Genomic DNA, 25,980 nt, shown 5'->3' on the forward strand with positions numbered 1-25,980 from the left:
GCCCGGAGCACGGGGAAGATGAATCCGGGGCTTCCTCGGCCGGATCGGGCCGGATCCTGGCAGGGGCGGCACGGTGGAGGTGGGGGCGAGCTCGCCGGAGCACGGGGCCGGCGAGGCGGAGGCGGGCGCGGGGCGCATCGGCGCGGACCACGGTGGCTCTGGCCGGCCACGGCTGGGGCAACCGGCGACGGGGCGGGGCGCGGCTGGCAGAGGGAGGCGCCGCGCGACGGGAGGCGGCGGAGGCGGCAGTCGGCGCCGGAGGAGGCGGTGGTCGGCACCAGAGGCGCGGGCAGCGGGGCAGGCGTGGGCCGGCGGCGGCAGAAGGTCAGCGGGCGCGCGGCGGCGGCGGCCGGGCTGGGCGACGGCGCAGACGGGCGGCGGCGGGCGCGGAGCGGGCCCGCTCGGGCCCCGGATGGGCTCCGCGGGCCGCGGCGGCGGGGAGGGCGCAGGTGCCACGTGGCAAGCTGAGAGTGGCTGAGGGAGGCGGCGACGGACTTTGTCCGGCCGGAGGCGGACGCGTCCGGCGGCGGAGAGGGAAAAGCTAGGGCTTCGGGGGGAAATTGATCCGGAAATGGGAAGGGGAAGACGTTTTTATAGGTAGAGGGAGCTAGGAGAGTCCAAATGAGGCACGGTTTCGGCCACGCGATCGTGATCGAACGACGGAGAGCATGGAAGGGGTTTGGATGGGTTTTGGGGCACTTTGGGGGGTGTTGGGCTGCAACACACACGAGGCCTTTTCGGTCCCTCGGTTAACCGTTGGAGTATCAAACGGACTCCAAATGGCACGAAACTTGACAGGCGGTCTACCGGTGCTATACCAAGGCCGCTTGGCAAACCTCGGGCCATTCCGAGAAAGTTTAACACCCGCACACGAAACAAGGTCTGAGAGGGGCAACGAGGCACGCGCGAGAGGTCTGGTCTCCGAACGGACAACGGAGAGAACCGGGAGAACCCGAACGGATGCAAGTTTTGAAAAACATGCAGATGAAATGCAAATGATGACATGTCAAGATGCAACACGTAAGCAAATGCCATGGCAACGACGGCGAATAACTGGAAGACACCTAGCGATCGAATCCGGGGCGTTACAACCTATGTATGACCTCCGGATGCAGACGATTTAAGTCACATAACCCAACAACCCGGAGAGTCAGCCTGTAAGCTTTGGAACAAATTTCTCACCAAGAAGAACCAAATCGTCGACTGTCCGGATGCCGAAGCCCTAGCAGCTTTCAAACACACGAATGGCTTGCCAGACACCTCGGCCAGGAAAAGCCAAGGACAATGGCAGCCCTAACAACTCTTATGACCCGCTTTTGCGCGGGTGAGGATAGTTGGTTGGCCCGTAGCAGCACCAGCGATCCAGGCACATCTGAAATCAGGGATGGCAATGGAAAACCACGACGCAATAAAAACAAACATCGAAATAATGAAGATAGCCCAGACAATACAGTGGTAAACGCCGGATTCAGGGGCTCTAGACCCGGTCAACGGAAAAAGCCATTTAAAGGCAGCAGAGATGGTCCGTCCAGCCTAAATAAGATTCTAGACAAGCCCTGTCAGATTCATGGCACCCCCGACAAGCCTGCGAATCACACCAATAGAGAATGTTGGGTCTTCAAGCAGGCCGGCAAGCTCAACGCCGAACACAAAGGGAAGGAGACGCTAAGTGAAGATGAGGACAAATCTCGCCAGCCAAACACTGGGGGACAGAAAAAATTTCACCCTAGGTCAAAACAGTGAACATGATTTATGTCACGCACATCCCAAAGAGGGAGCGCAAATGCGCACTCCGAGACATATATGTTGTAGAGCCCGTTGCCCCCAAATCAACCCATGGTCGGCCTGCCCGATCACTTTCGATCACAGGGATCATACGACTAGTATCCGTCACGGGGGTTCGGCTGCCTTGGTGCTCGACCCAATAATCGACGGATACCACCTCACCCGAGTCCTCATGGACGGTGGCAGTAGTCTCAATCTGATATATCAAGACACTGTCCACAAGATGAGGATAGACTCGTCAAGAATCAACCAAAGCAGTACTACCTTTAAAGGAGTAATACCAGGCGTAGAGGCCCGGTGCACGGGATCTTTAACGTTGGAGGTTGTATTCGGTTCTCCCGATAACTTTAGAAGCGAAGAACTAATCTTCGACATTGCTCCGTTCCGAAGCGGCTATCATGCACTACTCGGAAGAACGGCCTTCGCCCGCTTCAATGCAGTCCCACATTACACTTATCTAAAACTCAAGATGCCCGGTCCACGTGGCATTATCACAATTAGCGGAAACACGGAGCGTTCTCTTCATACGGAAGAATACGTGGCGGCTCTAGCAGCCGAATCACGGAGTGGCCTTTCCAACCCGAGCAACTCATCAGTCTTCAAGACCGCGGACACAACTAGACGTGTTCGGCTCACACCTAGGTGTAGTCTCTCAGATAAACCTAAGCTTGATTAGCGGCTATGCCCCATAAGAACAGCCCATAAGAAGACTGTACATGTCTCCCTGTATATATAAATATACACTCAAAACTCCCTGTGTAGCGCGGGGGGCTGCCCGCATGTAAAAAGTCCATAGTTCGGCTTGACCCTATCCGGACTCAAGAATTGCATTTTCACGGTTCATTAAAACAAACCAACTTTACTCACGGTCACACCAGATTCTTTTACATGGTTTATTCCTTTTTTTACAGGTGACCACCATGCTATACCCTTCAAGGATATGGCACAACGAAGACAAAGGCACAAACGTGCAGCAGGGCCCCGTCCAAAGGTTTCTTTTTAGATTAAGACCTTGTGTAAACCTTTTTATTATCTCCTGTTGTCTCATACCCTCCTGGCACTTAAAATGACCAAGAGGGATATCGGCGTTATTGGCGAGCTTATAATTCGCCGTACTAAAATAGACCTTACAGAAGCAGCAACCAGTGTGTTTTTGAGATCTATGCTCTCACCATAGGCGCTCTTTCGTCACGCCGGATTGACGCACGTACCTTGAAATCCAGGGCTCATTATCAAGGGTTGTATTCAGCCTAGTATATGTTGTACAGTCCGAATACCTTCGGGAGTGTCGGCGTCGCGAGTTTGGCCTTATATGCATCAGCTCTGAATCATGTCTTTGGTCAAGAGTTGGGTTTGCCCGGTTCTCGTGTTTTTCTACCTTACGTTCCGCTCTATCGGCTAAGGTGGCACATGGAGAACTACTGCAATTGTGCCCTGGTTCATCTAGATGAGCACCTCAGTAGAGAAAGCCGAAAACCGACTGTCATGATAAAGCGGGAGACTGGTCAACCACTCGATGACTCACTGGAATCTTTGCGATTCCTCCGCATTAACGAAGGACCGGTTTTCCGGTCACGTATGTAAACGCACCAAATTCGGATAAGCTCAGCCATACCAGGTGCTATATCATAGCCCCACCGTCAAACTCCTATGGCTAAGTGAAAGTGTTAAAGCTCTATAGTCTGATTGCCTCGTTCGCCACACTACCACCTCCTTAATGGACCAAGACATTTGGTCAAGTGTGATGACGTGCTTTGCCGAACACCCCCGCGTTACACGCGAGGGGGCTGAAGCCGACGACTGCAAACTTTCAGGTTATTTAAAACAATACAGAGGCTAGCCAACTGGCATGGAGAAGGCTCCCTCGATTTGGCCTTCGACAGCCGTCGGATCTGGCTTTCTGGTGTGTCTGGGCCGTTAGATTTTCACCTCACGGTCAAACCCGATTTTCACCTCGCAGTTGTTTTGACTGGCCAATGACGAGTGGGCACGTCTCGCGCGCTTGTTGGGTGGGTTGGCGGTGGCTGCGTGCATGAGGTTTTGGCCCAATCCACGCCCCGCATCCCGCAGCCAATCCATCCTCACCTCGTCCCACTCCCACACCAGCCACCACCCAAACCCTAGCCCCGTTTCCCCTCGACCCCCACAGCCTCGCCCGCCTCCTCCATCCCTCCTCCTCGCCTCGCCACAGCCTCCGCCACGGAGCCTTGCCGCCGCCTGCGATTCCTCCCTCCTGCCCGCAGAGCCCATTGGGCTCGCCAACCCTAGCCCCAATCCACATCCCCTGCGCCCCTCACTGGTCCCTCCTCCTCCTTCCCTCGTCCGCCGCCTCGCTCTCTTGCTCTCCTCCCTCGTCGCCGTGGCCTTCTCCCTAGGAGCCCCGCCGCCTACTGCTGCTCCTCCACCACCTCGCTCTTTCTCCTCCTCGCCTTTCCATCGCTCGCGCGCAGGTCACCGCTGTCGGCGAACGCGAGAGTGCGGGTCTTCAAGTTGGGGTGGTCAGGAGGGCTTCCCAACCTGACGGCGGCTCCTCCTCCTCGTAGAGTTGTCGCGTGTGCACCTTCTTCTCCTCCCTCCTCCCTCCCTCGTCACTACTTCCACCAGTCCCCTCCCTCCCTCGTCCGTGGCCGCTGCTGCCGCACGAATCTCCTAGGTCAGGGAAAGGAAGAAGGCCTTGGCGAGTCGGCAGGGGTGGGTGGAGCGGCTGATGCGGATGGGGTCGGAGGTTGAGGGAGGGTTGCCGACCAGAGCAGCAGGAGCAAGAGCTTGAGAAGGTTCAGGTTTGCCTCTAAATCCTCTCTCTCGCCCCCACTTGTCTCATCGATGAGGGCGTCGGTTGCAGGGGTGCCACTTTGTCCCATCACTTGTATAGCCTCTAGCAATGCAATTTGATCTAAAGTGGTCACTGAGGCTTTTGTATTCTTTGATTTGCAGATTGGATACAAATGGTTTAGCAAAGAGGGAGTGTGTAACCGCATCAGAGATTAGGCCATCGAGCAAGAGTGTGTGACTAGGTTGTGCAAATTTTCTCCCTGGAGGTATGCCTCTGTCTAGGTGGGACAAGGATCGACTTGTGTGCCACAAATTTACTTCCTTCGCTGCACAATAGTTAGATGTGTTGAGTATATAGTCCTGATTCCGTAAAAAGAGAATATGCAGTCCCATCCGATATGTTGAGTTTGGAGGGCCCGATAGTGGTAGTTATCATGTTGTGTCTGTTCCATGATTTCTTCAAATGGTTCTGGTGTACATCTAAGGCCATTTGCTGCCTCCTTAATTTCTGGGTCTGCCTTATGCAGAAATTCTCTCATTGTTAGATTGGTTTGCTGCCTCCTTAATTTGATCTGAAGTGTCACTGAGGCCTTTGTATTCTTTGATTCTTTGATTTGCTGATGGTATTGATTTAGATGTTTAGTTTTGCTTTCGTTTGTAGACAGCAGCGGAAGCAGAGGAACCCCTCCTGGTCGAGCCCCCACCCTATCCTCTCCACCTGCAGAGGAGAACCCCATGAAAGCTAAAAGTTTGTGGAGGAGTGCTGGCACAGGTGAGCATCTTCCTATTTTTCTTCATCTTTTCCTCAACTTCCATGGTAACCTGTGATTTTTTTCCTTCCAGTTTTTTAGAGGGTGTTTCGGACTCAAGATTAATCTGGTAGTGCACGTGGTATTGTTTGCCATGACCAAGAATATCTGATCTGCGCCATGACAATATGGGCTTGCTGCAACCAGGCAGTTCTTTGTAGTATGGTGCTTAGATTTGGTTCCTGTGGTGGTATCTTCTCTCCCTTCTCCCTCCTTTTATTTCTTACTTATGCTTTGATGCTTTAATATGTTGTATTGACTTAAATTATGTACTTAGTTGAGTCCTACTTGATTATTGAGATGAACCATTTACAAAGTTGTAGTGTTAGCTTCAGAATTTGAAATGACACTGTTACCTTCAGAGTTTGAGATGAACTGTTTTCAGAGCGTATATGGAGAGGCCAGAAGCAGTAGGGGTCGGCGGAGCGGCGGATGTGGTCGACGGAGCAGCAGCGGTAGGAGCAAGGAGCTCGAGATGGTTCAGGTTTGCCTCCACTTCCTCTCTTGTTTGTTGGTATACAGCTAATTTGTTATATATAAAAGTTGTTCGTTGTTATACAGCTAAGTTTTTGCGGCATTTTCCATTGTAGGAAAAGTGCCTACAGAGATTTCAGAACTAGATAGATGTGCATTATGATAGTATTGCTAAAGAACATCAGGTATGAGTAGATGGCACTGCCGCTTATCTGTTTGATTTTTGTTTGTTGTGATATTTCGGGCACCCCATATTGTTGTGATGTAAAATGAACACACAATATTCCTGTTAAAATATGGAGACAAGCCTTGTTCTCTGATTATAAGGTTGTCCAATGCTGATTGGCACTGTATACGTGTGATACCTAACAAATTGACTATTCCCATGTTTGCTTTAGTGGAACATTATAATCTGATGTTTCTACTTTCTGGTGAGATGTATAGTTGCTTTCTCTACAATATTTACTATGATTTATGAAGCTTTTCAATGGAGAAATATAATGCTTAATGGGCCAGTAATGCCACCAAGTAATGGCAACCTCACCTGCAAAGTAAACAAACTTTTACTATTTGCCTTTCTTGGATCTACTACAATTAATGCCATTTTTCTAACTTGTAAACTCTTCGACATATTGATTTGGCTATTTTCCGTCCATTATATGAAAGATAGATACCCGTAATATCCCATTGGCACCCCCTATCCTCTATATTTCTATGTTATAGACTTGCAGAAACACATGGCTATGCTGCTGTGATTTGGTCCATCCTTGGTGTTTTGATTCCTGGTGATCTCTCGTCTATTTGTCAGATGATGCCACCAGGAGGGCTGCCGGCCCAAGACTAAAATTTGGAAGGCATAGAAAGATGTTGTTTCAACTCCACCAGGTGCCAGCTCAAGGATGTTACTCATCGCTGCTGTGAAGGCCTCGCAGTGTGGTGTCGGTCGTTCACATCTTATAGAATATATAAATGACCAAAAACATAATGTCTGCATCATGTGAGGGTATTACCGGTGAGGGTATTTCTTGCTTGTGAGCTTGGGCTTGATTCTGAAGTTAAGTATTAAGATGTTAGGGTAAATTTTTATCAAAGCTTGCTTTGTCCATAGTCATACCTAATTGAGTTGCTTCATTTCGGCATTTCGTATACCCGTATTGTTACTTCCCCTAGAACATGTCTATGTTCCCCTAGACACAGGTGAAATTATTTGCCAAGCTACAAACCTTAGCAGAACTCTTGCTGGTCATGAACTCAAACATACCTATTGCTACTCCTTGGTTCAAGTATGTTTTGATCGGTGTTACTCCTTGTGGCTTTATTCGCCGCCATGGTTGCTGTTTAACATTTTTCTTTGTTCTTGAGGGTCTATCATTCGCAAGGTTGCTACTTTTTAGTTCTCATCTATAAGGTTCATATCTTTCCTCCCCTCTTGGATTGTTGCATCCTTATTGTGTCTCATCATTAAGCTAGTGCATATAAGTATTAATTTGTTGATTTCTGCTAAAGTACCGCTGAAACTTCAAATTCTGTATACTTTGCTTTTGGCTATACACAAGAATACAGTACACACATTTGATTATTGATTTATTGTGAAGACACCACTGTGCATGTTTTATCTTATGTTATTGCTAAAACCTAATTTTATCATCAAAGCATAACATGGTTTTCATTGGAACTTTGTGTTACCAAATTTAAATGTGTGTGTACATCGTATTGTACAGAACAAGCAAGCGTTCTTTATTATTATTATTATAAAGAGTGTTCAGTTTGTTACTATATGTGCTTGCCCATAATTAAACTAACTAAACCATGGGTTTTCTTTTCAGTTCAGACTTGGATTTAGCGGGTCTATGCGTCATTGGGCGCAACGGGTTCACTACTTTGCTAAATATTCCACTTTAACTTTAGTGATTGGTTAGTTATTCTACTTCTTTTGTCTTAATGTTCAGCAACAATCGCACATCTGAAATAACTAATTAGCATTGCTTTTTGCTAAATATTCCACTTCTTTTGCCAGTTTGTAGTTGATTTCTAGCTATGATTCACATATTCTACTTCTACGTCCAACCCATGGCACGACTGGAGAGCGACGTAAGCGACGTCGACCGTGGCCTATGCCCAGGTGATCTCTCCCGTTGTTCTTCTCTTTGATCCTGGCCTCTACACCTCCTGTTGGCGGCCCATATATGGCGTTTACAAGGATGTCGCCTTTGGCATGGCATCCTTGCTGCGACAGTAAAATTTGTTCCAGTGAGAAAGCTTTGAATAGTAGAGCCCTCCTTTATTTTTTCCATGGGCACAGTGGGTGGAGGTATAGAGCCTCAAGATGTCAAGGAATCTGATCCTTATTTTATAGTGAACTTAGAAGGGTTTTCTATCTTAATATGATACTGCAGGCTTGTCGGCGTTCTGGGAATGGGGGTACCCAGACTTGCCTGCCTGCGGCCTGCGGCGTGGCTCAAGGAGTGGCCCAGTACGGCCCATCTTCATCGACATATGCTCAAGACCCTCGCGAGGGGTCAAGCCTCGCGGGGCAGACAACAGAAAGCTTCCTCAGGCACAGCCTCGTCAGGCTGGCTCGCGAGGAGGCGGAGAGATAAAGGCAGGATACCTCACGAGGTGCCCGTGACGCAAACCATGACGACCGAAACCAGGAGGGCGCCAGGCGGGTGCCGGCCTGCGCAGAGTCCTTGTTTCCTCTTTGGTGCAAAGGGGGCAAGTGCAGGCGAGAGTATTAAGCAAAGGCAACCATTTCGGTGCAACAAGACCAAGACCAGCAGAACGGCAGAATAGAGGTCATCGTGGAGCCCAAGCCGGCGTCACCGTCAAAGTCTTTGGCAGGCGAGGACCGACTTTAGCCAGGATAAGTGTACTAGATGTTCCCCTTCAAAATGGCCAATTGTTGGCGCCCTTCCCGCTCAATATTTGGGAAGAGAATCAAGGCCTCGCTCTATAAATAGGACTAGGCACTCTCAAGGCAGGGGGTCGACCAATCGAACCTTAGCCAGAACCACCAACACAAGAACCCCTCCCCTCGCGAGGCAGTTTTTTCTTTGTATTGTTCATCAGCCCCTGAGGCAATCCACCACACCACAAACTAGAGAAGGGTATTACACCACAATGGTGGCCCGAACTAGTATAAACCTCGTGTCCTTTGTGTTGTTCTTCATGTAGTTTAGATCCTTGCGAGGCGACGAGACGTGAGTAGGTAGGAGGTGAGATCTACACGCGTACCCCAGAGTTTGAACCTTTTGTGTCTGCCGGAACCCGAAATCTGACATTTGGCGCGCCAGGTAGGGGTGCGCCGAAGCTTTCCCCTTCACCAACCCGCTCTCCGCCAACACCGCGCTTCGCCCTCTTGATGAGCAACGCGCCGCCCGCTCCGGTTGCCAGCGCCAGCACGGGGGCCAGGGGGCTTCGAGCCTTGGCCCCCGCCCTGCGGCAGGTGCAGTGGCCAACCAAGTTCAAGCCGGAGATGCCACCGCGCTACAACGGCACGGCCTATCCGCTGGCTTTCCTGCTGGCATACGAGGAGGCCGTCCACAAGGCCGGGGGCGACAACAGGGTCATGGCTAACTGGTTTCCCATGGCCCTCACCGGCGTCCCGCGCATGTGGCTGCTCCACCTACCGACGGCTTCCGTGGCCTCTTGGGGGGAGTTGCGCGGCCTCTTCCTCGCCCAGTACGCTGCACCGGCGCCCCCGGTCGTCGCAGCTCTCCTAGGTGGCTCGCAGGCGCCGCCTTTGGGCCGCCACATCAAGCCATTCGTCCGCCAGATAGGCGCCGCTTCCGCGCAGCATGGGGCTCCTCCGGGTTGGGCGGCGCCTAGGGCCGATCTGGCCTTCAATTCGGAAGATCACCCCTCCAACTCAGCCTGCTCGGGCGCGCTCCCAATGCTGTGCACCCCCACCATCTGCCAGGCGGCCGTCACCAGGACCCTCATTGACGGCGGTGCTGGCCTCAGCGTGCTCTCGGTGGAAGCCTTCAGCCTCCTCCACGTACCGCCAGACCGGCTTCAGCCTAGCAGACCCTTCTTGGGCGTCGGAGGCGGTTCCACCGGCTCCCTGGGACAGATCCGCCTCCCGGTGACCTTCGGCACCTACGACAACTTCCGCACGGAGCTAATCGACTTCGACATCGCCCCCATCGGCCTCCCATACAACGCCATCCTCAGCTATCTAGCGCTAGCCCGATTCATGGCCGCAACTCACCCAACATACAACCTCATGAAGATGCCCGGGAATAGCGGCGTCCTCACCGTGTTCGGAGACACCGGGGATGTGTTGCAAGCGCTCAGGCTTGCCTTCAAGGCTACGGTGGTGGCGCAGCCCGCCGGCTCAACCGTCCCTGAGCCTAAAAGGGCTGCGCCGGCCAAGAAGAAGCAGTTGTTCAGCCAAGACAAGGTGGAGACCAAGCAGGTACCGGTCGACGAGTGTGAGCCCACCGGGGCTACCTTCATGATTTGCACCAACCTCGAGCCTGAGCAGGAGAAGGCCCTGGTCAGTTTCCTGCGCGCGAACATGAAGGTGTTTGCGTGGGAACCTAATCAGCTAGCGGGAGTCCTGAGGGATGTAATCCAGCACCATCTCAACATGTGTCCCAACGTGCGCCCTGTGAAGCAGAAGGCACGGCGGCAGTCCACGGAGAAGCAGGCCTTCATCATCCAAGAAACCCGCAAGTTAGAAACAGCAGGGGTCATCCGCGAGGTTCGCTACCCAGATTGGCTGGCCAACCCGGTTGTCGTGCCAAAGAAGGGGGGAAAGGAACGCATGTGTGTCGACTTCACCAACCTCAACAAAGCCTGCCCGTAGGATCCATTCTCACTTCCTCGCATCGACCAGATCATTGACTCCACCGCCGAGTGTGACCTACTGTGCTTCTTGGATGCCTTCTCGAGCTATCATCAGATCAAAATGGCTGTGGAGGACGTGGAGAGAACGGCCTTCCTAACCCCATGCGGAGTATACTGCTACACCTGCATGCCGTTCGGGTTGCGCAATGCAGGCGCAACCTTCCAGCGGTTGATGCACATCACTCTGGGGCGACAACTGGGGATGAACGTTGAAGCTTACGTAGATGACATTGTGGTCAAGTCTTGGGAGGCGAAGACCCTGATACAGGACCTGGAGAAAACCTTCGCGAGCCTCAGCGAAGTGGACCTGCGGCTCAACCCAGAGAAGTGTGTATTTGGAGTCCCTTCGGGCAAGCTCCTAGGCTTCCTTGTGTCGCACAAAGGCATTGAAGCTAACCCAGAGAAGGTCAAGGCGGTCGAGGACATGAGTCCGCCAAAGACCCTCAGGGAAATGCAAAAGCTCACCGGGCGCGTAACCGCATTAGGGCGTTTCATCTCCAAGCTGGGAGAGCGGGCGCTGCCGTTCTTGAAGGTGATGAAGAGGAAAGGCCCTTTCAAATGGACTGAAGAGGCCGACAAAGCATGCCAAGACCTCAAGAGGTACCTAACCAGCCCCCCGGTGATGGTGGCCCCTCGCCCTCGGGAGCCCCTGTTACTCTACCTTGCAGCCACCCCTTATTCCGCCAGCGCAGCCCTGGTAGCGGTCCGGAAGGAGCATCAGGCCTCGGCCGCCGTCGCACCCCCGGCCGAGGTAGAGCAGGGCACAGAAGGCCTCGCAGAGGCCACGACCGCAGAAGAGAAAGATCAGCCCCGCCAAGAGAGCGCACCAGGAGCAGAGGAGGCTCCTTCAGGCGACCAAGGCCGGAGAGCCACGCCACCCTAGGAGGCGCCCCGGCCTCCGAAGGACGCGGGCCACGGCGGCACCCTCAATCTCGTCGAACATCCGGTGTACTTCGTCAGTACGGTGCCGCGGGATGCAAGGGCGCGGTACCCAATGCCTCAGAAGCTACTCCTTGCGCTGCTGGTAGCCTCGCGCAAGTTGCGACACTACTTTCAGGGCCACCCCATCAAGGTCGTCTCAGCCTATCCCCTGGAAAAGGTGCTCAGGAGCCCCAACTCAGCGGGGAGGGTTGCCGAATGGAACATCGAACTGCAAGCATTCCAGCTAGAATTCAACACTACCAGGGTAATTAAGGGGGTTGTGCTCGCGGATTTCGTGGCGGAATGGACAGAGGCGCCAGGGCTCAAACTGGGCGAGGACCGGTCACTCTCCGCGGGGAGTGAAGCGCCGGATGGTTGGGTGATGTACTTCGACGGAGCATTTGCACGGCAGGGCGCAGGGGCTGGCGCAGTGCTCATATCCCCCACTCAAGACAAGCTTTACTATGTCATGCAGCTCTGTTTCCAGCATGGGGAGAAGGTCTCCAACAACATAGCAGAATATGAGGGCCTGATAGCGGGCTTGAGGGCAGCCATCGCCTTGGGTGTAAAACGAATCACCATCAAAGGTGACTCGCAACTCCTCATCAACTTCTCCAACAAAGTGTACGAGCCAAAGGACGAGCATATGGAAGCGTACCTCGCTGAGGTCCGCAAGATGGAGAAACAGTTTTGGGAGCTGGAGTTGCAGCATGTGCCTCACGGTACCAATCAGGAGGCTGACGACATCGCTAAGAGAGCATCCAGGCAGCTACCTCAGGAGCCGGGCGTCTTCACGGAGCGGCTCTTCAAGCCCTCGGCGACGCCGATGTTGTCAAGCACGGCGCAGCCTAGGGAGGAACTCCCTCAGCCACCTGCCCCGGGAGCCTCGTCCCGCGGCCCGGCCTCGGGGGCACGCCTGCTTCTGGCGTTGGAGCCTCGAGAAGAATGCTGGATGGCAGAATTCAGGGTCTACTTGACGCAAGGGATTTTGCCAGAGAAGGAGGAGGACGCGAAGCGCGTGGCACGGCAGGCCACGGCCTACAATGTCAAGAATGGGGAGCTCTACCAAAGGCGGCCGAACGACGTGTCCCTGCGTTGCATTCCCAGGGAGCAAGGGAAGGAGCTGCTAGCAGATATACACGGCGGAGACTGTGGGCACCACTCATCCTCGCACACCCTCATTGGCAAGGCATTTCGCAGTGGGTTCTACTGGCCCACAGCGCTCAACGACGATGTTGAGCTGGTGAAGGCTTGTGAGGCCTGCCAGTTCGATGCCAAGCAGATCCACTAGCCGGCGGGGGGACTGCAGACCATACCCCTCTCATGGCCATTCGCAGTTTGGGGGCTCGACATTCTGGGCCCGTTCCCTCGGGCGCCAGGGGGCTATCGCTACCTCTACATCGCCGTGGACAAGTTCACCAAGTGGGCCGAAGTAGAAGCCGTCCGCACCATACCCGCGGGCTCAGCAGTCAAGTTCATCAAGGGCCTCGTGAGCCGATTTGGGGTGCCTAACCGCATTATCACCGACAACGGTTCACAGTTCACCAGCAATCTCTTCAAAACATACCGTGCTAACCTCGGAACGCAGATATGCTACGCCTCGGTGGCGCACCCCCGGAGCAACGGCCAGGCTGAGCGAGCCAACGCGGAGGTCCTGAGGGGCCTCAAAACCAGAACCTTCAAGAAGAAGCCAGAAGCCTGCGGCAGGGGCTGGTACGACGAGCTCCAATCCGTGCTGTGGTTCATCCGCACGACCGCAACCAAGCCGACTGGCGAGACCCTGTTCTTTCTGGTTTATGGAGTTGAAGCCGTTCTCGCTCACGAGGTCAGGCATCGTTCCGCACGGGTCCTGGCGTTCGACGAGGCGCAGTAGGACGCCATGCGGCGGACGGATCTCATGTTGGGGGAGGAGCATTGCCGAGAAGCCGCGCTACGAGTAGCAAGGTACCAACAAGCACTACGGCGATACCACTGCCGCAACATTCGTCCCAGGACTCTTGAGGTAGGGGATCTCGTGCTCAGACGGGTTCTCTCCAGGGAGGGGCTGCATAAGCTCTCTCCCATGTGGGAGGGCCCGTTCAAGGTTGTTCATGTTTCCAGGCCCGGCTCCGCGCGCTTGGAGACCCAGGAGGGGGTGCCTGTCTTGAACACGTGGAACATTCAACAACTCCGAATATTTTACCCCTAAAAAAGGCCCGGTGCCTATGAAGAAGGCGAATGCCTGTGAAGTTGCCGCATTTTGGAAAAGGCCCGGTGCCTGTGAAGAAGGCGAATGCCTGTGAAGTTGCCGCGTTTTGAAAAAGGCCCGGTGCCTGTGAAGAAGGCGAATGCCTGTGAAGTTGCCGCGTTTTGAAAAAGGCCCAGTGCCTATGAAGAAGGCGAATGCCTGTGAAGTTGCCGTGTTTTGGAAAAGGCCCGGTGCCTGTGAAGAAGGCTAATGCCTGTGAAGTTGTTGCGTTTGGGAAAAGGCCCGGTACCTGTAAAGAAGGCAAATGCATGTGAAGCTCGCCGCCCGTGACACTCTCACGTAATAATGAGTGGGGCTGTACACGTCCCGGAGTCTCCGGAGTGCAGCCCTCGGGCCTCGGGAGCTCCCGCACACGCCCAGTGGCAGCACTTAGCTCCGCGCTGATGAGAAGAGGTCGAAGACTTGATTAGGTGCTGGACGCGGCTTCTTTCATTTGCTTTCCGCAGTTGGCTTGTCTGTTTATATTTGAAGTTTTACTGAAGCTATTACCGTTTTGAGCTCGTGACCCTTCGTCCATTTCACTTGTTTGCTTCGTTTTCTCTCGCGCAAAGTCTCACGAGGGAGGAACATGGGCACCCTCGCGAGTGTTTTCTGCCCCAGTGGTTTGGAACTTCCCTATCCGAGTCCGCTGCGGGAGCACCCCTCCCGGTCTGTGCCCCACGGGCATCGCGACACGACCACGGGACTTGGGTTGGTCGTCCCCGCTACCAAGGCTGGAGACTATCCCTACTAACTAACCCCTGTAGGACACAAGGCGCACGACGAGGCCCAAGCATCAGGAGGCGAGGACAGTAACGAGCTTCCCCCCTTAAGCTAAGTAATTTCCGCGCATAAACACGCGGAATGAAAACATAGTGCAGAAACAGTAGAAACAGTGCGCCAATTAAACAGCAACAGTTCAACACGCCCCCTTGGGCACCGCATTACCTTCTTTTTGCACAGGAAAGAAAGAAAAGCAAAACGGGCATGACTTCCCGGCATCAACTCTCGGCAAGGGCTCGTACTACCTCCGGAGCTCAGCTAGATTCCGTCTCCTGCTTCACCGAAGCACGATGACCGGCCGGCCCGCTGCCCTCTCCCAGGCGAGCGCGACGGCGAGGGGGGAGGTCGCGACCACCGCTGGAGGAGTTGCCATCCGATGGGGAGTCACCAAAGCTTGGCGAGCCTCGGGCGCCGCTGCCCGCGCGCCTCCCACCACCTTCATCCCGGCCAACGCCGGGGCTGGGCGCACGGCCGCGGTCATCGTCTTCGAGACAACATTCGGCGCGGCGACCGTCTTCCTCGAACACCCTCACGTAGAGGGTGGCATCGCCGTCAAACTTAAAGTGTAGAGTGCACCGTCGGCCCAGGCCACGCGCGCGGGCAAAGATTTGCCAGCCGCGGGTCAAGGCCGCCTCCCCAGCGGTGGAGACCTCCAGAGTGGCCCAGGAAGCCCTGCTGCAGCAACCATCTGCCTGAAGCCAAAGGCCGCCCGGGGCACCAGCCGGAAGTTCACCTACGAAGAAGCGGGGGAGCTGGAGCCAGGTGCCGGTCGGGTCCGCCGACCACACGACGAACTCCGGCAGCACCTCCGCCGAGCGGGAGCGCGGCCTGGGGGGTAACGCAACCCTAGCATACCTCTCGTTGGCAGCCGAGCACCCTCCGCCGCGCAGAGGACTGCTTCCACGGCCACGGGAAGCCGCAGCAGGGGCCGTAGGGTGCTTGCGAGGGCGGCCCCGGCCACGCTTGGCCGGGGGAGAGCCAGGCCCTTCCTGGCGAGCCTTTCCTTTCTCTGCGGCCGAGAACCTCTTCGGCGGGGCCATGGGGATGACGAGCGGCCAGGAAGAAGGGGAGTAGTAGGAAGGGATGGACTGGAAGGGCTTGCGCCGTTCCGTACATATAGCTGGTAATCATGACCCCTTTTGCATGCAGGGACTTGTCAATTCGTGAAGTTGCCGAGGCGTCGTGGGGAAGCGAGGACGCCCACGTCCAATCAATCGCCATGCGGCGCCCAAGGCCGCAGGCTGTTGGGGCCCGCGGCGCTTTGCATTTGCCCCTTCGCTTCTCTGCTAAGCCAAGTCCGGGCGCGCCTTGGGCCCGGGAGCTACTGTCAGCGTTCTGGGAATGGGGGTACCCAGACTTGCCTGCCTGCGGCCTGCGGTGTGGCTCAAGGAGTGGCCCAGTACGGCCCATCTTCATCGACATATGCTCAAGACCCTCGCGAGGGGCCAAGCCTCGCGGGGCGGACAACATGAAGCTTCCTCAGGCACAGCCTCGTCAGGCTGGCTCGCGAGGAGGCGGAGAGATCAAGGCAGGGTACCTCATGAGGTGCCCGTGACGCAAGCCATGACGACTGAAGCCAGGCGGGCGCCAGCCTGCGCAGAGCCCTTGTTTCCTCTTTGGTGCAAAGGGGGCAAGTGCAGGCGAGAGTATCAAGCAAAAGCAACCATTTCGGTGCAACAAGACCAAGACCAGCAGAACGGCAGGATAGAGGTCATCGTGGAGCCCAAGCCAACGTCACCGTCAGAGTCTTTGGCAGGCGAGGACCGACTTTAGCCAGGATAAGTGTACTAGATGTTCCCCTTTAAAATGGCCAATTGTTGGCGCCCTTCCCGCTCAATATTTGGGAAGAGGACCAAGGCCTTGCTCTATAAATAGGACTAGCCACTCTCAAGGCAGGGGGTCGACCAATCGAACCTTAGCCAGAACCACCAACACAAGAACCCCTCCCCTCGCGAGACAATTCTTTCTTTGTATTGTTCATCAGCCCCTGAGGCAATCCACCACACCACAAACTAGAGTAGGGTATTACACCACAATGGTGGCCCGAACTAGTATAAACCTCATGTCCCTTGTGTTGTTCTTTGTGTAGTTTAGATCCTTGCAAGACGACGAGACGTGAGTAGGTAGGAGGTGAGATCTTCGCGCGCACCCCAGAGTTTGAACCTTCTGGGTCTGCCGGAACCCAAAATCCGACAAGGCTTCCTTACCTTGACCAAAAATTTAGCATTTTGTTGTTGCTCTTTACCATGCAATGTGGCTTCAGCACCATTTTTAAAATATAAGCCATCATTTGTCCCGACCCTTATCAAGCAGTTCCTTATCAAAGGGGATTTTGATGTTCTCGCTGAAACAGAGGACTTGAATTGATGATCTCTAGGATTAGTAAACATTAGCGCAATCCTGATTATCCAGTTGAGAAATCTTATATTTTAATTGCAATAGGTAATGTAGACTGCAAGAGTTGTCTTCTAAGTTTTGCAAATTCTTCTGTCAGTATCTAATGCTGTTTAGAAATTTTGATTTCTCCATTTTGTTATAGCTCTTCATTTTTTGTCACTGGTTTACATTTATTTTGTATCTTTCTCATTCTGTTCATAACATTTTTTCATGTTTCTTCCTTTTTATAGAGGTATTTTGATGTTGTGTCAAGAATTTTGGCTAATTGACGGCTCAAATGATTGCAAGCATATGATCTTCTCAGCTCGAGCGATTGCAGGCATATCGACTACAGGCAAACATACAGACACAGAAGATCTTTTGTTTTGGTTAAATTGCAGTCAAGATACTTACATGCGACTCTTATCTAGGCATCTGAGAATTCCCAAATGGTGTATGCTTCTGTTTTAGCCTGATTTACGTTTCTACTGTAGGTGTAGCTCTATGAGAGTACAAACTTTTTGCACCGTTGAAGAAAAGAACGTTTATGCTTCAGTGTGGCTTGGTAGACAGGCCCTGTTGTGGGACAGGAACCTGATATTGTTGTTTTTTATGTTGGAAGAAATGATGGTTTGATCCGTGTGCAATTGCATTGGTTATTTCTCAACCGGTGGAGATCATGCCCCCTGTGCTTCCTGTTATTGGAGTTACCTAATTATTGTTATCTACTCCCTGCGATCCAAAATAAGTGTAGTGATTTGAACTACAACCACGACACTTATTTTAGATCGGAGGGAGTACCATTTCTTTCTTCTGTACTATACCCATTATTCTAAGGCACTATGCAGGACTTCAGAAGATTAACATTTCCAAATTCTACTCTCGAGTTGTATGGTCTATACATCTTATACAAATATGATATTTTTCAAACTCAGATTTCTCAGCGTGATAACCATATTTTCAACTAAAAAAATGCTTCCTTAACTGGTCTGTACATGTTATACAAATATGATTATTCTACTATCAATTTCGAATATGTCCTTAACATGTGGGCTGTTGATATGTATTCTAATACCTGTGTGGGCGGGCTAAATAACATATGGGATGTTCTAATACCTCCTGATCCCTATATCTCTCTATATGCACAACAAAGACATGTTTGCTTTCTTAGGTTTCTTATCTTTTTCCCTCTTTTTTGCAGGAAAAATATGCATGGCCAAGTTTCTCATCATGATAACCATGTTTTCAAACTTGGTAAAAATTACAACCATGCCAACTTTACTCTCTCATCATAGTGGCCATATTTTCAAACTAAACATATTCATATTATGCAAAGTTTCCCTTTTCCCAGACTATTATTTAACAACGTAATCAACATGTTTAAAAAATAGCATGATTTAGTTGAAGATTCTTGCAGCGCGAAATTATTTTCATCGACAACATGTCTTCAGCAGGTCTCTGCACCATTTGGCGCAACGGGTCAACTAGTATACATATATACACAAACGGCCGCACAGGAGGCACTAAAATACTTTACGGGCAAAAGTATAAATATATCCTTTATTATCAAAAGTGTTGTTTCTTCAACTCGAATACATGTCATTCGAACATGACATTCTTTGAGCACTGCGCCTCTATTAAGCGGGCCCCCTCTAAGACTTCTTCGAAATAGTGCTCTGGCAGGTCCTGGCCCCCGAGTGGACCCCTTGTTGCAATATCGGTGGCCTCCATTCTCGCCGAGTATGTCTTAACACGGGCAAGGGCCATCTGCGCACCTTCTATGCACGCCGACCGCTTGACAGCGTCGATATGTGGCACAACACGAATAAATCGTTGCACGAAACCAAAATAACTATCTGGACTTGGTTCCTCCGGCCACAGGTGGTCCATGACAACCTTCATGGCAAGTCCTGATAACCTATGGAGTTCGGCCCGTTCGGCCATCTGCTCGTTCAACAGCAGCGAACGCCTTGGCATGCTGAACGGCGACCAGAACAGTTTTTTCGCTTCATGATCTTCTTGGTCTTGGAAAAACTGCGTCACATCGGCATAACTCTTTGACAAGCCCAAGTACGCGTCTGGAGAACTCCACATTTGATCAAGAGGGGCATACTTCGGATCGCCGAATTTAGTTCGCAATAAAAAGGGCTTCCCAGCCGCGATCTTGCCGGCTTGCCGGAGCTCCTCACGAGCCGCTCTGATCTCAGGTCGAGTTTCCTTTGCCGTTTGTAAGGCCTTCTCTAGGTCAGTCATTCTCGCTTGGTTTTCCCTTTTGAGAAGCTCATATCGGCCAGCGGCATCCTTTAGCTCAAGAGCCATGTTGGCTATTTTATCCTCACTTTGGCGATGAGCAGCCTGTTCGGCTTTCAATTCACCAGCCGCCTTTTTGGCAGCCGCGTTGCTTATCCTGGCTTGCTCCTTGGCCCGGGCAAGCTCAGCCCAAAGAGTCTCGACGGCGGCAACACCATCTGCAGTTAGTACATACTATAAATCCCAGCATCATGCTCTTATTTATACTCACTGACCGCCGAAATATAATACCTTGTGCCTCGTCAAGCCGTTTATTCACGAGCGTGATGTCATCATCCGCCAAATCAAGTTGCCGCTTCAGTTTGGCAAATTCGGCAGCCCGGGCAGCAGCCGGGGCTGCAACCGCGTGTGTACAAAATTGGCAAAATCATTACCTAAAATTATTTTTATTTGTGATCCTATGATTGTACCGTTCGGATGGCAACCAGAGTCTCAGGGGCTACTATCTATACACAGTGCACCTTGCACTTACGGTACAATCAAAAAATATCACATTGCGTACCTCAAAGCCTCTTAGCAGGCTCGTAAAAGCTTCATTCAACCCGCCTTTTGCGGATGAAATTCTCTCAACCACCGTACCCATTAAGGTATGATGTGCCTCTAAGACAGGCGCCTTCAGCAGAAGACCCGTCAATGTGTCCGGCTGTATATCGGACAGTCCGGCGCTTTTTCTGTTGGTCTCTCTAGGAGCCGAACACCCGGACCTTGGGCAGCCGAAGAGTCACCTTCTGGCCTTTGCGGATTGGGAGAGATCCTTCGGGACGACACCCCAGGGTGGTCCGCCTTATGAGGCGGGGAAGTAGGAGGAGGCGTTTCGCTCTCCATCATCTCTGGAAGAAGATCCCCCGAGGACGAAGATTATTGAGGGAGGTTATAGGCCGAACTGCAAAACATGCGTCTCAGTTGTCATTCTGAGGAAAAGAACGGGGTATGCTTACAAAGCACCTTTGTTCACTTACGGCTCGTTTAACGGCCGTCCCCCTTGTGGGTGCTGTGCAGCAATGTTGCCCTCTGGGACAGCACCCCCTGATAAGGGTTTCTTCCCTCGTTTGGAGACCTCTGCTTTCAAGTCTTCGGGGGCGGCCCTATTCTTCCCGTGGGGGGGGGGGGATACTAGATTCTCCTCCCCGTTCATCCTCCAACACTGGAGTTCCAAATTCCCCAGATAAAGTGTGTAACGTACCTCCAGTGTGAAGTCCGCTTTTGGCCTCCCCACTCCACTCCTTGTCCTTCCCCGATGGCACTTGATAAGGTGCACAAGCCAGCATCCTGGTTAACACAAGATCCACCGAATCTTCGGGAAGAGGGGCCGAACACCTGATCCTCTCCGCCTTTTTTATCCAGCCCTGGCCGAGGATGGTTTTTTAGAATAATGTTGTGACGAGTATAACGACAACATGTTTGGTTGTGGAATTACTTACCGGGGTATCTGTATGGTTGCAATCGAGGCCTGCATCCTCTGTTGTGTACGGACACTTTATTCATGATCCGAAGAATAATTGATACATCCCTTCGAGCGTCATGCCAAAGAAGTGCTAAACAGTTCGCGGTCCTTCCGGGTTGAACTCCCACATACGGAGAGGTCATCGCTGGCATGGCAGGACCCGATGAACTAGCATTACTTGGATTACTTTGACAAGACTGATGTCCTTCTTGATGAGATCCTGAATGCGGCTTTGCAATGTCCGCACATCATCGACCGATCCCCAGTCCAGCCCCTTGTTGGCCCATGATGCAAGCTGTGGCGGAGGACCGGAGCGGAAGGCAGGGGCAGCCGCCCACTTTCTACCTCAGGGTGTTGTGATGTAAAACCACTCCCGTTGCCATAGGTCAGAAACTTCCGGGAAGGAACCCTTTGGCCATAAAACATTGGCACCTTTGCTTATTATGGCACCTTCGCACTCCATGTGCCGCCCGTCGATTATCTTCGGCTACACATTGAAGGTCTTGAGCCATAAGCCGAAGTGTGGGGTAATGCAGAGGAAGGCCTCGCACACGACGATGAACGTCGAGATGTTAAGGAAGGAATCTGGAGCTAGATCATGGAAATCTAGCCCGTAATAGAACATGAGCCCTCTAACAAAGGGATGAAGACCGAAGCCTAGCCCTCGGAGGAAGTGAGAGATGAATACGACACTCTCATTGGGTCTGGGAGTAGGGATAACCTGCCCTTGAGAAGGAAGCCTGTGAAGGATTTTGGCGGTCAAGTACCTAGCCTCCCTAAGCTTTTTGATGTCCTCCTCTATAACAGAAGAGGCCATCCACTGGCCTTGAAGGCTGGGTCCGGACATGGTTGGAGGTCCGAAGCGCTTGGACTGAGCCTTGGGTATTGGGACTCGAGGTGGGAGAAGGGAAGGATCAAGTGTGGAAAGAAAAGGACATGTCTTGACCTATTTATAAAGGGGATGAATGTGAAGCATCCTCCGCGTAGCCGTTTGGAACTTGCCTAATCCAAGGAATAATACTAATGGAGCGGTTGGGTTACCCACGCTCGTATTGATGAGAATCCCGTAATAAGGGGACACGATCTCTGCTTCGACAAGACGTGCCAATGAAACCGCCTCGCGAAACGTGTAGTGGTAGGTTGGAAAAACGGTTTGAATAATAACCGGGCCGCGGCGTGATGTCATGCTATGAAGAAGTTGTCAGCAGTTTAGACTCGTGGAATATTAATACTCTCTACGGTGGTATCTGGAATTTGTTTTGCAGAGCCGGACACTATTCTTGTGTTCAAGATCTACTTTGGAGTATTCCAAGAAGGAACCCTCCTTGCAATGCCGAAGACAATCTGCGCGCTGGACCCATGGTCATTGAAGCCTGGTTTAGGGGCTACTGAGGGAGTCCTGGATTAAGGGGTCCTCGGGCAGCCAGACTATATGTGTATGCCGGACTATTGGACTATGAAGATACAAGATAGAAGATTCCGTCCCGTGTCCGGGTGAGACTCTCCTTGGCGTGGAAGGCAAGCTTGGCAATTCAGATATGTAGATTCCCTTCTCTGTAACCGAATCTGTGTAACCCTAGCCCCCTCCGTGTCTATATAAACCGGAGGGTTTAGTCCGTAGGACAAGAACAATCATAATCATAGGCTAGATTCTAGGGTTTAGCCTCTACGATCTCGTGGTAGATCAACTCTTGTAATACTCATATCATCAAGATCAATCAAGCAGGAAGTAGGGTATTACCTCCATAGAGAGGGCCTGAACCTGGGTAAACATCGTGTCCCCCGCCTCCTGTTACCATTAGACTTAGACGCACAGTTCGGGACCCCCTACCCGAGATCCGCCGGTTTTGACACCGACAGCGGCCGCGATCTGGGCTTGTACGGGCTCCATCGTGGCAAGGTATGCCGCAGAGGATCTTCTCAAATGCTCTCGGTGACTGCTAGCTCTTCGGCCGTGGTTTGCCGACTATTGTCGGAGAAGCTTCGTTTGATTTGTGCGGTGACCGCCAGGAGCTGGGTGTGGGCTTCCTCGACATGGTGTAGGACCTTGAAGTATGTCTAGAGGGAGGGTGATTAGACTACTTGACAAATTAAAAGCTTAACCTTTTCCCCAATTTTAGTCTTTGGCACATTTTAGCTATCTTAGCACAAGTCAAGCAATCTTCACACAATTCAAGCAAGCATGCAAAGAGTATATGAGCAGTGGAATTTAAAGCATGCAACTTGCAAGAAAGTAAAGGGAAGGGTTTGGAGAATTCAAACGCAATTGGAGACATGGATGTTTTTGTCGTGGTTCTGATAGGTGGTGCTATCGTACATCCACGTTGATGGAGACTTCAACCCATGAAGGGTAACGGTTGCGCGATTCCACGGAGGGCTCCACCCAAGAAGGGTCCACAAAGAAGCAACCTTGTCTATCCCACCATGGCCGTCGCCCACGAAGGACTTGCCTCACTAGCGGTAGATCTTCACGAAGTAGGCGATCTCCTTGCTCTTACAAACTCCTTGGTTCAACTCCACAATCTTGTCGGAGGCTCCCAAGTGACACTCCTTAATATTTTGAGGGATCCACTTTCATCATCCATGCCATGCCATTCATTGAGCTTTCCTGAAATATTTGTCTTGGAATAGTATTAGCTCAATGAGCTATATGTTGTTATGAATTACCAAAACCACCTAGGGATAGTTGCACTTTCAATCTCCCCCTTTTTGGTAATTGATGACAACCTATAGATCAAAGCTTCGACAAATGATAATAAGATTGAAAAAACATCATCGCTTTGAGAAGTATGTGATAAGCAAGAGCTCCCCCTAAATTTGTGCATAGTTTAAGATTTGCTTTGGACTGCAAATGCACAAGGAATTAGGCTCAAGTGTTACTCTTCCATGTCACATACATCTTGGTGGAGCGCTCAAAATAATAAAGATTGAATACATGCACTCATCACCAAGCAAAGTGAATGATCATATGAAGATAAATAAGATAATATCATCTAACAAGCATAAGTGTAGCTTATGATCAAACGCATGATCATCAATGTCTCACAGATAATAGCATAGTATCTCAAGCAAGCAAAAGCAAACAAAGTTCAACCACGAAGACAAGAGAGAATAAAAGCAAACTCTCTCTCTCTCGAAGCCTATGATCTATACATTTTTCTCCCCCTTTGGCAACAAGTTACCAAAAAGTTCCTAGAAAATGCATAGTACTATTTCGTCTCTCAGGCTTGGTCTTCAGTTGGTGGTGTAGAGATGGTTCCTTGGACGAAGACTTCAGTTGATGTGGATGGAGCTGAAGAAGTTGGTGCTGGAGCTGGTTGCACTAGAGCTGTAGCTGGTGCAGATGAAGTGGCTCTTGTGTCTGTCATTGGCTCTGCAGCTGATCTCTGAGCTCGAGGCACTCTGGCAAATGCATCAGTAGTTGTCCTGCCCTTCCTCTCCTGCATGTCATCCTGTAGCTGCTCCACAACTGACTGAATCTCAGTTACTTTGACATCTAAATCATAGAATTTTTGTTCCATGATTCTTTCCAGGCTCTCCTGGTTTTGAGTTAGGGTGGCCAACCCCTTCTCAATCCTCAGAGTTGATGCTATCAAGTAACCAAGCTGGTCCTGCTTGCTCTTCAAAAAGTACTCAGATGCCTCCTCTAGGGTTGGCATCTTGGCAGCCTTCTCCTTCTTTGCTTTCTCCTTCTTCTCTTGAGCTTGCACTGAGGATGGTTCATTCTCATTCATCACAACTTGATTGTCCTCAAAGTCTGGATAGAGAACAAAGTATTCCTTATCCAATAGATATTTGCCTGTGCCCATCTTTGAGTTGATCAACTCCTGGATTTGTGGGGCATACCCACAACTTCTCTTTTGGTCTATTGGTGTCCTCTTGATAGTCTCAACCATGAGGCTCATGACCTTGAATTTCTATGGCACATCAAATATGTGTAGCAAATTAATTGCATGCCCTCTGATCATGTTGTGGTCACCTGACTTGGGCAAAAGAGTGTGCCTAAGGATACAGTTGATCGTAGGCAGCTCTGATAGAAGAAAATGGACAGACCCAAACTTGAAAGTCTCAAGTGCCTTGTCTGGGATCTCCTTGTACATATGGGACATGGAATTATGATCCTTCTTCTTCTTGGAGTAGACATCCAAGTCATCTTCTTTCTCCTCTGGGGCATTTATCAGATTGACCCATTCCTCAATAGTTGATTGGTATCTCATTCCTTCAGACATCCAGACAATTCTGCCATCAGGATAAAAATGAGCTGTGGAGTAGAATTGCATAACTAGCTCATCATTGCAGTTTGTGAACTTCTGTCCAACAAACTCATCAACTCCACATGCCTTAAAGCTGTCATATACTCCTGGGTAGTGATCCTCATTTTCCTTCATGAATTTCCAGTCTACCCACCTCATGTCACAAACCATGGGCTTCTTATCCAACAGCACAGTCTCATAGAAGTCCTGCTGTTCCTTAGTGTGGAACCTGTAATCAACAACAATTCTTCTCCTGATTGCATATGGATCATACAATCTCCATTTCCTGAGCCCTGCATCTTTCCTCAGCTTCATATTCTCAGCCACTGGATGAGCATCGTTGTGGTCTGGAATCTTGGGTTTGAGCTTCCTCAGGACTTGTCCTTCATCATCTTCCTCAGCAGCAACTTCAGGCACTGGGGCCTTGTTCTTCTCAACAGCTGGTATGCTCCTGGTATTCCTCTTAGGTGCAGACTTGACCTTGGAGGCAGCTTTGGGTGCTTCTTTGGGCTTTGATGATGCAGCCCCTGACCTTATAACATCACCCATCAGCTTTTGTGCCTTGGCTGCTGGTGCAGCAACCTCTTCTTCCTCCTCCTCTTCCATCATGGAAGGTTGTCCAACAACTTTGGCCATGGTCTTTTTGACCCTTTCCTTTCTCTTCTTTCCTTCTGCAGCTGGCTCTTTGGGATCAGGTTTCTCTGGTTCTTGTGTTGATCCTCTGACCTTCAGCATAGGTGTCCTCTTGTCAGGGACCTTCCTATTAAGTCCAGGCTTTGTGGTCTTTGCTGAGCCATACTCCTTCTTGAGCACCACTTTCTTGGAAGTAGCCTCATCTTTAGCTGCCACATAGTCCTCATCCTCTGAGTCTGAGGTTCTCTTCCTTCTGGCTCTTGTGGCTGCTTTGGGCAAATTGCTAGGAGTGCTCCAGCTGCCATCATCTGAGGAACTTGAGGGACTAGTGCCCTCACTCAT

The 25,980-nt window shown here is 51.5% G+C and overlaps 1 long non-coding RNA gene across 10 annotated transcripts; it reads left to right on the plus strand.

The window, feature by feature from the left end:
- The first annotated feature begins 3,884 nt into the window (after positions 1–3,884).
- LOC119290927 lies at positions 3,885–17,678 on the plus strand. 10 transcript variants are annotated; one of them, XR_005142110.1, is made up of 10 exons: positions 3,886–4,565; positions 4,720–4,823; positions 5,219–5,329; positions 5,401–5,556; positions 5,752–5,850; positions 5,957–6,025; positions 6,649–7,248; positions 7,667–7,754; positions 7,858–7,962; positions 17,250–17,678. It is a non-coding gene; the product is annotated as an uncharacterized LOC119290927 (long non-coding RNA). The 10 variants fall into 10 exon arrangements; XR_005142111.1 differs by having other exon boundaries at positions 7,672–7,754; XR_005142113.1 differs by having other exon boundaries at positions 3,887–4,565; positions 6,649–6,852; positions 7,672–7,754.
- Positions 17,679–25,980: the final 8,302 nt, after the last annotated feature.

This window comes from Triticum dicoccoides, chromosome 4B (genome assembly GCF_002162155.2).
Source record: "Triticum dicoccoides isolate Atlit2015 ecotype Zavitan chromosome 4B, WEW_v2.0, whole genome shotgun sequence".
Taxonomy (NCBI): Eukaryota; Viridiplantae; Streptophyta; class Magnoliopsida; order Poales; family Poaceae; genus Triticum; species Triticum dicoccoides.